General features: G+C 42.6%; 1 long non-coding RNA gene across 1 annotated transcript; it reads right to left on the reverse strand.

Annotated features, from left to right (window-relative positions):
• Positions 1-1,805: 1,805 nt before the first annotated feature.
• Positions 1,806-9,150, reverse strand: LOC138769660 (uncharacterized). Its single transcript, XR_011359275.1, has 3 exons — positions 9,079-9,150; positions 5,937-6,081; positions 1,806-2,091 (listed from the first exon to the last, which is right to left on the reverse strand). It is a non-coding gene; the product is annotated as an uncharacterized lncRNA (long non-coding RNA).
• Positions 9,151-11,173: the final 2,023 nt, after the last annotated feature.

Here is an 11,173-nt window from a genome sequence, read left to right on the forward strand (position 1 = left end):
AGCTCCACTCCGGTCCTCATGACCACTCAAGGAGCTGTAGGAATAAAGTACCCGCTGCCTCAGGTTCAAACCCAGTAGGCAGTAGTGTACAGCAGATGTGCCTTCTTCTTAGAAAAGTGCTGACTATAAACGGATTTCATGGGTATATCTGATCCTTTGCAGCACCACTGATGGACAAAACAGGTATTACACCCCGCCCATAGGGAATAATGGGTTGTTCATAAATAGTGTGGCCCTCCAAAGTGAATCCTGAATGGAGGACCCCACTTCATTAGTTTACAACTCTCTCTGAAGATGGCTTTTCTAGAATGTTCAGGTGACCTTAGGCCAACTTCTGAAGTCCTGTATGGCTTCCGCTCTTCATTGTATTCTCTATAACCAACTAACCAGAATTATCTACTGTCTCCATTGGGCACATATACTGTGAGTGATGTACTGCAGAGGGGTAGACCGGTATGTAGTTACAGTGTTTCACAGGTTCTTGGTGGGTATTCTTTCTGTGTTGGAGACCACCAGCTGGTTTAGGGAGGCTTATAGCCAAGGCAATGCTCTACGGGATATATACCCATCTATAGATAGCTGTTTCAGGTTCTTGCTTCATCAGTATAGAGCGTGGGGCTTGTTGACTGGATGAGAGGCCTTTGATGTGGGAGGGGTAGTGTTTGAAGGTTCTGATTTGGTTAATAATCCCTAACCATGTTTGAAGGCTCTTTTGATGGGCAAACATTAATTTACAGGTAGTGTTGAGGGGACATGACAAAATGTTCAGGTTCGGCAATGTTTTCTTAACCTAAACGATTGGCATTTGACTCCCGGCAGCTGGAGAAGTTGCATGCTTCCCTGAGGAGGCCTGGAAAACATGGATACAGCCATAGGTTACATCCATGATACACTAGGGAGAAAAAAACAGACATGGTAGCACATCCATATTACTGATCCTTTTGTTTCTCAGCACTATATACTACTAACATCAGGAGTTAGTTACATCAAAGGACATAAGTGCACATTCTGCTTCAATGTTCCTGATTTGTGCGGGTACCTAACTAAAAAATGGTACAGCCCCATGTGGTGACCACCATCGTAACAACGAGGACGCCAGATGGAGGAGTGACCCAGTCGTCCAGCAGCCCCAATGCTGCTACACATGGCATCCCTTAGCATTGAGCCACCCCACCCCCAGACAACGTGCCGCAAACAACAATGGCCGCCGCATGGGACCAATACCACACAGAGCAGAAGCAAAATGGAAAAAAGCCAAAAGCCAAAAGACTGAGGAAAGCTAAAACCACCCGGGTGGGCGAGGAGTGCTACACCAAGGCAAAAAAGAGGGGACAGAATATATCAAATGATATTCTAGGGAGAAAAACCAGACATGGTAGCACATCCATATACTAATCACTGATCCTTTTGCTCCATGTTTTTCTGGTAGCCCTAGGGCTGCATCTAACCTCTGCAGCCGCCGGGAGTCTAGTGCCAATTGTTCGGGTTCAGAGAACTGTTCGGCATGTCCGCTTCCTAGTACTTTACAGGGTAGCGACCTCCAGTAGGAGGCACCAGTGAGAATTCTATGCCTATTTTACTGACACCTGTCAAAAAAAAAAAAAAAAACTGTCACACGTCCTCAGGTGGCATTACAACTTGGCTGCATTAACTTTACTGGAGTTGAGCAGCTACATAAACCAAGGATAAGAGAGGTGCTGTTTCTAGAAGAAAGCAGCTAAGTTTTTACAGTGCTTACTACTGTACTTATATAACAATACCCGAACTCTCTTCTCTCTCTTCTATAACTTGATTGTATTACCTCTTCCATGTTGTTTTACTAACAGAAACTGATATTTTCAAGTCATTCAAATGTTTGTGAAGTCTAATTGTAGTGAAACCTAAGCTCTAGGCAGTGTGGACAGAGGTCTGTGTGTGTTCCCTCTGATAACCAGTCCAGTTCTTCCAGTTCAGCCCCAGGGATTCCTGCTCGGTAAATTCTTGAAATGATTGCAAAGCCAGAGGTATAGGTCAATGTCAGGGCTCCTTAACTACTGTACATCATGTCTGGTTCCCCCGGGATTAGAGGCGCATTGGTTCTGTGCCGCAGATCTAATTTAAAAAAAAAAAAAAAAAAAAAAATACACTTTTCAAAAACAATTTGGCTACCAAAGACGTATCGGTGATACAACGTGAAGTGGATGTCTATCAAGTGACCTTATAAAACCACAAGGAATCCAATGAATCCCCGTGCATCCCTTCACACTCCCGAGGCGTCGGTGTGTGTACGCTAGCAGATCATTATGTGCCGGGAATGGATGTGCTCTAGATTTTGCTTTATGTCTCCTGTGTAGTGATTAAATTGAGTTGGACGCCATGAATCAAGAATTCTATTATAGGATGTTACAATGAAATAACAGAACCTCTGTGTCGTGGGAACCATACTGGCTTTACTGGTGTACATTTTGTGGATAAGACTTTTGATACCATATTAGTTATCACTCACAACTGCTGGGTTGGGTCATCAAGTCAAGAGATTAGGGATGGGTCATGCTTGTTGGGTTTGCCCTTGTCAATGGCATACATAATAAATAGACCCACAGAACACACACCCTTCACTTTTTCCATAAGCCTTAAAGGGATTATTCAGAAATAGAAAAAAATGGCCACTTCTTCTCCAAAGACCACATGACCCTAGTTTCCTGTTCAGATGCGGTTTGCAATTGAGCTCCATTCCCTTTAATGGAACTGAGATTTAAAACCTGCACTAAAACTGGAGACAACAGTGGTGCTGTCTCTGGAAGAAGGTCGCCATGTTTTTCGAACACTGGATCAGCCCTTTAAGCCAATTGCTCTCACCGCTATTGGCTAACAGTCCTGCCACCCAGTACAAAAGGGACTGGACCAACCAATTTGGATTGCTCCCTCTTCTCCTACTCTCTTAAATGGCTATTTGTTCTACTCTAAAGTTAAACGTGGCTATCTTTCCATAAATGTATTTTTTTTTTAAATTCTTTACCAATATATGGGCTGTTTTGAGTTTTGATGTGGCCATTGTTTTACCTAAATTGATAACAGGAGTTTCATCCAGATTAGATTGATGGTCAGCTGTCACAATGCATACTTGCCAACATTTAATGGGGCTATCCAGGATAAGATAACCATGGCTGCTTTATTCAACAACAGCGCCACACCTGTCCCTAAGTTGTATATTGGTATTGCAGGTACAGTGAATGGCCCTAAGCTGCACTACCACAAACAACCTGTAGACAGGTGTGGCGCTGTTTTGGAACAAACAACTATGGTTTTCTAATCTTGAACAACCCCTGTAATAGGCCAAAATCTAAATATTTAAAGGCATGATAAACTGCTTCCAGACAAACAGTGAGATCCACTGCTAATCCAGAAGTTTGGGTCTTCATGGATACGGAGACACAATGATATAGCAAAGCGTGTGACCCCGATTGATTCCAATAGGGGCCACATGCAATACAGTCATTGCGTCTCTGTATTCACGCACCTTAACCGAAACCCCAAACCGAGACCCGAACTTCCGGATTAGCAGTGGATCTCGACACCATAGGCTGTACCCATGTTTTATAGGCAGTCCTCTGGCTGCATCCACCTCCTCCAGACAGCGGGATTCAAATCACGATTGTTCAGGTTCATGTGAACCAAAACTTCTGGCAAGTTTGCTGATGTCTCCTCTCCATGGATAGTTGCAGAAATTCCTGGGATATGGAGAAATGCCATAAAGGTTTAGGTTAGATAAACCCTGTTAAGGCTGGGTTCACACTACGTATATTTCAGTCAGTATTGTGGTCCTCATATTGCAACCAAAACCAGGAGTGGATTAAAAACACAGAAAGGATCTGTTCACACAATGTTGAAATTGAGTGGATGGCAGCCATATAACAGTAAATAACGGCCATTATTTCAATATAACAACCGTTGTTTTAAAATAACAGCAAATATTTGCCATTAAGTGACGGCCATCCACTTTCAATCCACATCCAATTTCAACATTGTGTGAACAGAGCCTTTCTGTGTATTCAATCCACTCCTGGTTTTGGTTGCAATATGAGGACCACAATACTGACTGAAATAAACGTAGTGTGAACCCAGCCTAAAATTGTACAAAATTTTGCCTTAAAAAACGAGAGTGGTGTTCGAAGGTGGCCCGACCAATTTCTCTTGTTTTCCCATAATATATGGAATATACAAGAAGCCATTTTTCAGTTGCCTTTGAACTAGAACGCCCCAGGCTTGTTGTGTGTCTCTGTAATCCTTCATAGTAAATACAGCTCTTTTCTATAGTGGTGTTTGAAAGGGCTTTGAGTGCTTTACACAATGATATTAAGGATCAACAGCTGTAATTATAGTCAAGCTCCCTTGATATCCTCTAAGTCTGTGTATTTTCTTTTGTTCAGGCTTGATATGGTTGCAACAATGGTTATTATTCTCCAAAGTGAGAATCTCGGCACAGAAGAACCTGGCTGCGGCTGTCATTCAGTATATAGGGCATCTCTAAAATGATGCTGCTTCAGCTCCAAAAACCATCCGAAGAAGACACAGGCCACCTGAGAATCTGACATTTACTTATATTTACCCTATTTATCATGAGGGTCTAGAGTGGGCTACCTGGTTTGGTATTTGAGCAGTGACACCTGTCATTGGCTCATTCCACTTGGTTGGTTGGAGCCATCTCAACAACGAGAAGGTTGTCATTGAGTCTATTATGGTGATTGGGTTATCACCTCACCATAGTTCCAAATAAAGTTGTCTTCTCCTGGATTTCTTGGCCCTATTATTGGGTCAGGTCCCTGGTACTGTTGGAGTTGAGGGGGCCCCATTGCTGAGAATAAAATACAGCTCTCATCTGGAGCCAGTTATTGGCATCGCATTATCACCTAGGACCAGAAGTCTCGTTGCCTTTACGCATCTCTATCATACAGGATAAAAAATGAAACAAAACATGGCTGCTTTATTCCCTATGCTAATGAAGCATTTTGGTTCACTGGGGGTGGGAATACCCCGATCCACCCTGGCTGGCCCACTTTGCTGGTATTTATTGGGAGGGGTGGGCTTCCTGGGGGTGTATCACTGCACTGGGGGCAGGACTACTGTCCTGGCTGTCCCGCTATGCTTGTATTCAATAGGAGGGGTGGGCCGGCTGGGGATGTATTGCCCCCAGTGCACCAAAACAACTTATTAGCATAGGGATTAAACTCCTTTGATCATTGAAATAGTGCCAAGGATGAGGGTAAGAAAATTACCTTCGTCTTCAGCGCCTCGTGCACTATAGGGACATATGGGCAGGTTAGATTTTTCTAACCTGCTAGTAGTTTCCCTTTAAGGCTTCACACAGTGCCCTGTGTAGCAATGTGCATGTCAGACTCTCATACACCATAGGGAGGACATATATTTCAAACTTATTTTTTTCTGGATAATTCCTTGAACAAGGGCACAAAAGTGCAGGGTTTATTCAAATGCTGCCCAAAAGTGAGATTTTAGTGGGACATTCCAAGGAGGGTTCCTATGTGGGTCCTAATATCCTAATTCAAGCTGGTTGTCTCTCCTATAGGTTGTTTTTTATAGGTACCTATAGCTATTATACCTATTAATAGGTATATAAAGAGGCAGTGATAAATGTATGGGGGCAACCAATCATCACAAGGAGATTCAGTGAACAACATAATACAGAGGGTAAGGAAGAATCGGTGTTGTCGCCCAGCGCATCCTCGGATCATTGCCATGTGACACAGCATGATCTTCTGTTATTCAGTTGGAAGAATTCACATAGGAAACTATAGTTTTTAAAGTGAGTTTTCCCTTAAGAACAGATGTTTTTAATAGATGGTAAAATAGGAATTATTCAAATAAAATATGAATATAGAAACATACAAAGGAGACATTGGGGAATAGCATCAATATTAAAATCAAATCATAGTACTCACACCAAGGAGAGGAGTTCAGATCCCATTCCTCCCCCATGCCAGGATCTTGTGCAAAGAAGCTCTCCAATGGCCGATCCACGGCACGGCTGGTGTACAAGTACTTCTATCCATTTCTCCGATACCTCCGCTCGTATGACTGTATGTACTATAAAACCATTATACAAACAGTGTTTATTTTGAGTCCAACGTGTATCAGGGTCCCATACCCCTTCATCAGGGACATAACATTACCCTCCTTCACATAAACTTTTTAAAATGTGAAAATTTATGATACACCTAAAGAAACGGTAATTACCTATCATTAGACCTAATAGACCAGGTATCCACAGCTGCCGTCACTAGTGCCCGTGTTGTTGTGGTGTAAACTGACTATTCTGCTGGTGGTGGCTGGAGAATGGGATATGTTTTATATGATATTAAAACCATCACTCATTTAGAGCTGGCAACGGCTGACCTGCACTATATGACGGCAGCAGCCTGAGATGTCCTCTCCGGCTATTCCCATACAGAAACATCTGCAAATCCTCCGGCTACTGCAGTTGTGATCTCTTGCAAAGTGTACAAGATCCAGGCCGTAGCCTCATTATGACCGGCTTATTACCTCCATCACTTATTGGGATGGCAGGTGGTTGTATCATACAGCTGTGAACATAAGGGAAGACCCTCAAATGTTACCAAGGTAGATTATTTGCTGAATTAGGTTATGGCAGTCTCTGGAGTGATGTCCCAGATTTGTGGTATTAAATCAGAGGTTTGCCGAGTATGTGCTCTGGTCTGGTTTCTCGGTGCAGCTGTCTTATTGCAATGTGCTGAAGCCATTAGATGGAAAGCGATGGAATTGACTTTCTTCTTTTAAAGGGGAGTTGTCATGAGAAAAATGCTCTGTTTGATCAAAGCTAGTAAGAGCATTGGCATCAGATGAATGGCTCTACTTGTACTGGAAGATGGGCATGGGGGAGGTAGTCTTTGTATGTAAAATAGCATTTCTCTCACAGATTGGCCTCTTCTGCTGACAATTATCTGGAGCAAAATGCTCACAATTAGACAGCTTTGTCTATGAAAGATACAACCCCTCAGACACCAGGACCCCTCACTAGACAAACACTTCTCTGCCAACACCTCTGTAAGCTCTATCTCTACTTTACCAATCCTCAAGCACCCATACTTTACCAACACTTCAGCACCTATAGTTTACCAACCCTCTAGCACCCATACTTTACCCCTCTCCAGCACCGATATTTTACCAACACTCCAACATCTATACTTTACCAACACTCCAGCACCCATACTCTACCAACACTTCAGCACCCATACTTTACCAACACTTCAGCACCCATACTTTACCAACACTCCAGCACCCATACTTTACCAACACTCCAGCACCCATACTTTACTAACTCTCCAGCACCCATACTTTACCACACTCCAGCACCCATACTTTACCAACACTCCAGCACCCATACTTTACTAACTCTCCAGCACCCATACTTTACCATTTTCCAGCATTGATATTTTACCACTCTCCAGCACCCATACTTTACCACACTCCAGCACCCATACTTTACCAACACTCCAGCACCCATACTTTACCAACACTCCAGCACCCATACTTTACCACACTCCAGCACCCATACTTTACCACTCTCCAGCACCCATAATTTACTAACTCTCCAGCACCCATACTTTACTAACTCTCCAGCACCCATACTTTACCAACACTCCAGCACCCATACTTTACCAACACTCCAGCACCCATACTTTACCACTCTCCAGCACCCATACTTTACCACACTCCAGCACCCATACTTTACCACTCTCTAGCACCCATACTTTACCACTCTCCAGCACCCATACATTACCACTCTCCAGCACCCATACTTTACCACTCTCCAGCACCCATACTTTACCACACTCCAGCACCCATACTTTACCACACTCCAGCACCCATACTTTATCACTTTCCAGCATTGATATTTTACCAACACTCCAGGAGTTCCAAACTTCATTACCTACTAGCACCCAGACTTTTTCATACCCCAGCACTATACCAAATATCCCATGAGTCCTCAGACCCCAGGGCATTTGAGTGTTAAGGTCATCATTCACATTAGACATAATCTGACCAAAGTGGTCAATTTAGTTAAGGGCCTCCTGAATCTCTCCAGACAGATGATATCAGTGGAGAGCAGGATGGGCATGTTTAATTTTAGCTACCCAAGAGGTGTCCGACAGTGGCTTGTCTCCCTAATGCTTTACTGAGTGGAGTGTTCCTGTATATGGGGGGGATCAGGAGAAATAGCTAAAGGAGCCTTTGGTCAATAGAAATGGCATGGGTATGGCAAGTTTTACGGGGTAACTATCAGCACCATTGACCATATATATTTACTGCAACTGCTAAACGAAACTTGTAATTCAGTATTCAATGGTACCTTATACAAATGCTTTGCTCCACCGTGAAGAATTACGTCTTTTATTATGATAATTGGGTTTTGGTGAATTTGAGGCATTAACAAAGCAGGTGGACCCCTTTATCCCCTCTAGCAGAACTGCCTAACCAAGAAACCTGAAGCGCTTTGGGCTAGATGGTCAGGCAGGGCTACAGATGAACATAGGAGAGGCCCAGGAGGGCAGAGGTTTCCCTTTAAGGTGGCCACACACATTAGATTGAAGTAGGTTGATGGTTAAACAACTAATGAATGAACGTTCTCAACTCCATATTGTCCATTACAGTTCTGAATATGATCAATGACACCGGATAAATGATAAATGATTTTTCTGGGAATATTCTTAGGTGTAATATTATTCCTGGCCCAGAAGTTATTGGATAAAAATTGATAATAAAACGATCGTTCTTTATTGACTATCCCTGAGGAATTATTGTTTTTCTTGTAAATAGCCATTACCATCACCTTTAACCCAATGTGTATGGGCACCAATGAGCAGCTTACTCCTAGCAACCAGATCATTGTACTGTATACAGTAGGTTTTGGTCTTCTGTGTATTGTTAAGGAAAAGCAAACAGAAGCCTATAAAACCAACACAAGCAAAATAAGACTGATGAAATTCCACTTCAGAAGAGTTTTCTATCTACAGGGATTAGAGACATGCATGAAAGTGATAGTAATTGGAAAAATGAACATACCTGTATACATGTATCTGTATTGACCCAGGTAATAACTATGCTCTGCAAAAAGGTGATCAAGGTTAAACCTATCTATGGAAGGAGGAAAATAGCATTTTATTGAAAGAAGATTTGGGGGCCAGCAAACGTAGGGTCCAAAGTATGCAATAAAAGAAGGGATTACTTTAATTAAAAGGTCCAGTGCTCCAAATGAGACTTAAAGGGAATCTGTCACTAGGTGTATGGTGCCTTTAAAGAGGGCAGCAAAAACTAGTGACAGAAATGCTGAACAGATCGGCGTACTACTTTCATCATTCTGTTTAGCCGTTCTCCTAATATGCAGGAGAATGTGATTCACCACTCCCTCCGCACTCCAGCTGCTCATTGACAGTTGACTGCCTATACAAAGGATGGATAGATAACCAATGAGCAGCTGGTGGGAAAAGTTTGCTGGAGCTCATGAATATCCAGGACTACTGGGCTCATGCACATAATGGAGAGGACTAGTTATTGTCCATGTTATTCAGGAGGATATCTCTGGATCAGCTGCACAGAACAATGTAAGTGATACATCATTCTGTTCAGCTTCTCTTTCACTAGTTTATGCAACCCTGAGATAGGACATATAGGGAAGTAAATTACAAATCTATATAACTTTTTAAAATCAATTAATTTAAAAGAAAAAGTTTTTGCTGGAGTGCCCCTTTAAAGGTCAACTAAAATTGAACACATACATAGAGAATTCAGAGAGAAATTATATACAAACTAATTTCAATGCAGTTAAAAAAAGTATACAATGCAATATATATTTCTTTTCCTGGATGTCACAGTATGAGGTAGCAGAGTCCGCTGCACCCTTCCATCTGATGTGTAAGAGACGGACAAGTGAATGGAAGCTCATAGATATAATTGATACAATGGAAGCCTTCCACGTACACAAACATACACTGCAACAGGGTGAGAGTAACCTCACAGCTCAGGGTGGCCATGTGCAGTAGTTACACTGTGTGAATGCCCACACATGGATACATCTTGTTGCACTGTGAGACCATCCATCAGGGGTGGATAGTGATGGATGGGGTCTATGCTAGAATCCATACCACAGGGAACATGGATTAGTCAGTGCATCACCTGCAGTTGTCTTTCTCCCTTTTTGTTACTGTTGGGAAATGTGTTGCTGGTGATCACTGTGACTAGTCTGCATCCGCCACATCTACTACTGTCAGGAGTTGCAGCCCGACATCCTTGATGGACTGTACGTGTAGATCTTGGCAATGCTAACAAGTCCTTAGGAATGCCAGGAGCCCGCAAAACTCTGCCCGTAAGATCACACTGTCTCTGTCTTCTTCCTATAGTGCATCCTGGTGTCATCTTCCAGACTAGCAGACTAGGTGGCCGCCTTCTATTGCTTGATGGTCCAGTTCACTTTAACGTTAACTCTTTAAAGAGACTCTGTCAGTAGGTTTATGCTGTCCTATGTAAGGATCGCATAAACTAGGGACAGAGAAGTTGAACAGATTGATATCCTCCTGAATAACATGGACAATAAGTAGTCCTCCTTATGAGCATGAGCTCAGTAGTCCTCAATATACATGAGAAGCAGAAAACTCCGCCAACCAGCAGTGGCAGTTATCTATCCATGTTGTGTATAGGGAGTCAACCGTCAATAAGTAGTTGGAGGGCGGGGGGAGGGGTTTGGCAAGAATCCAATTCTCCTGCATATTAGCAGGACAGAATTATATAAGTAATACACCGATCTCTTCAGCATTTCTGTCACTAGTGTATTCTGCCCTCATTTAAGGCAGCACAAACCTAGTGACAGATCCCCTTTAAGCAATAAGCTCTACAGTAAGGGGCCTATTAGACCAAGCATTTTCTCTGAATGATTGCAAACAAGCGCTTTTGCGAACAACCTGAAAACATTCACCATGATACATGGAAAGATAGTCCTTAGTTACAATTGCAATTAAGATTATTCGTATATTCTATTATACAAACGACCGTAATAATGAATGAACGATGTGTACATAGACTGAAGGATTTGCGAAGATTGACAAAGATTTTGCAGTTGGCTCCAAAAATGCGATCAATGACATATGAACAAATTCCCGTTAGT

The sequence above is a fragment of the Dendropsophus ebraccatus genome, chromosome 12, assembly GCF_027789765.1.
Source record: "Dendropsophus ebraccatus isolate aDenEbr1 chromosome 12, aDenEbr1.pat, whole genome shotgun sequence".
In the NCBI taxonomy this organism is placed as follows: Eukaryota; Metazoa; Chordata; class Amphibia; order Anura; family Hylidae; genus Dendropsophus; species Dendropsophus ebraccatus.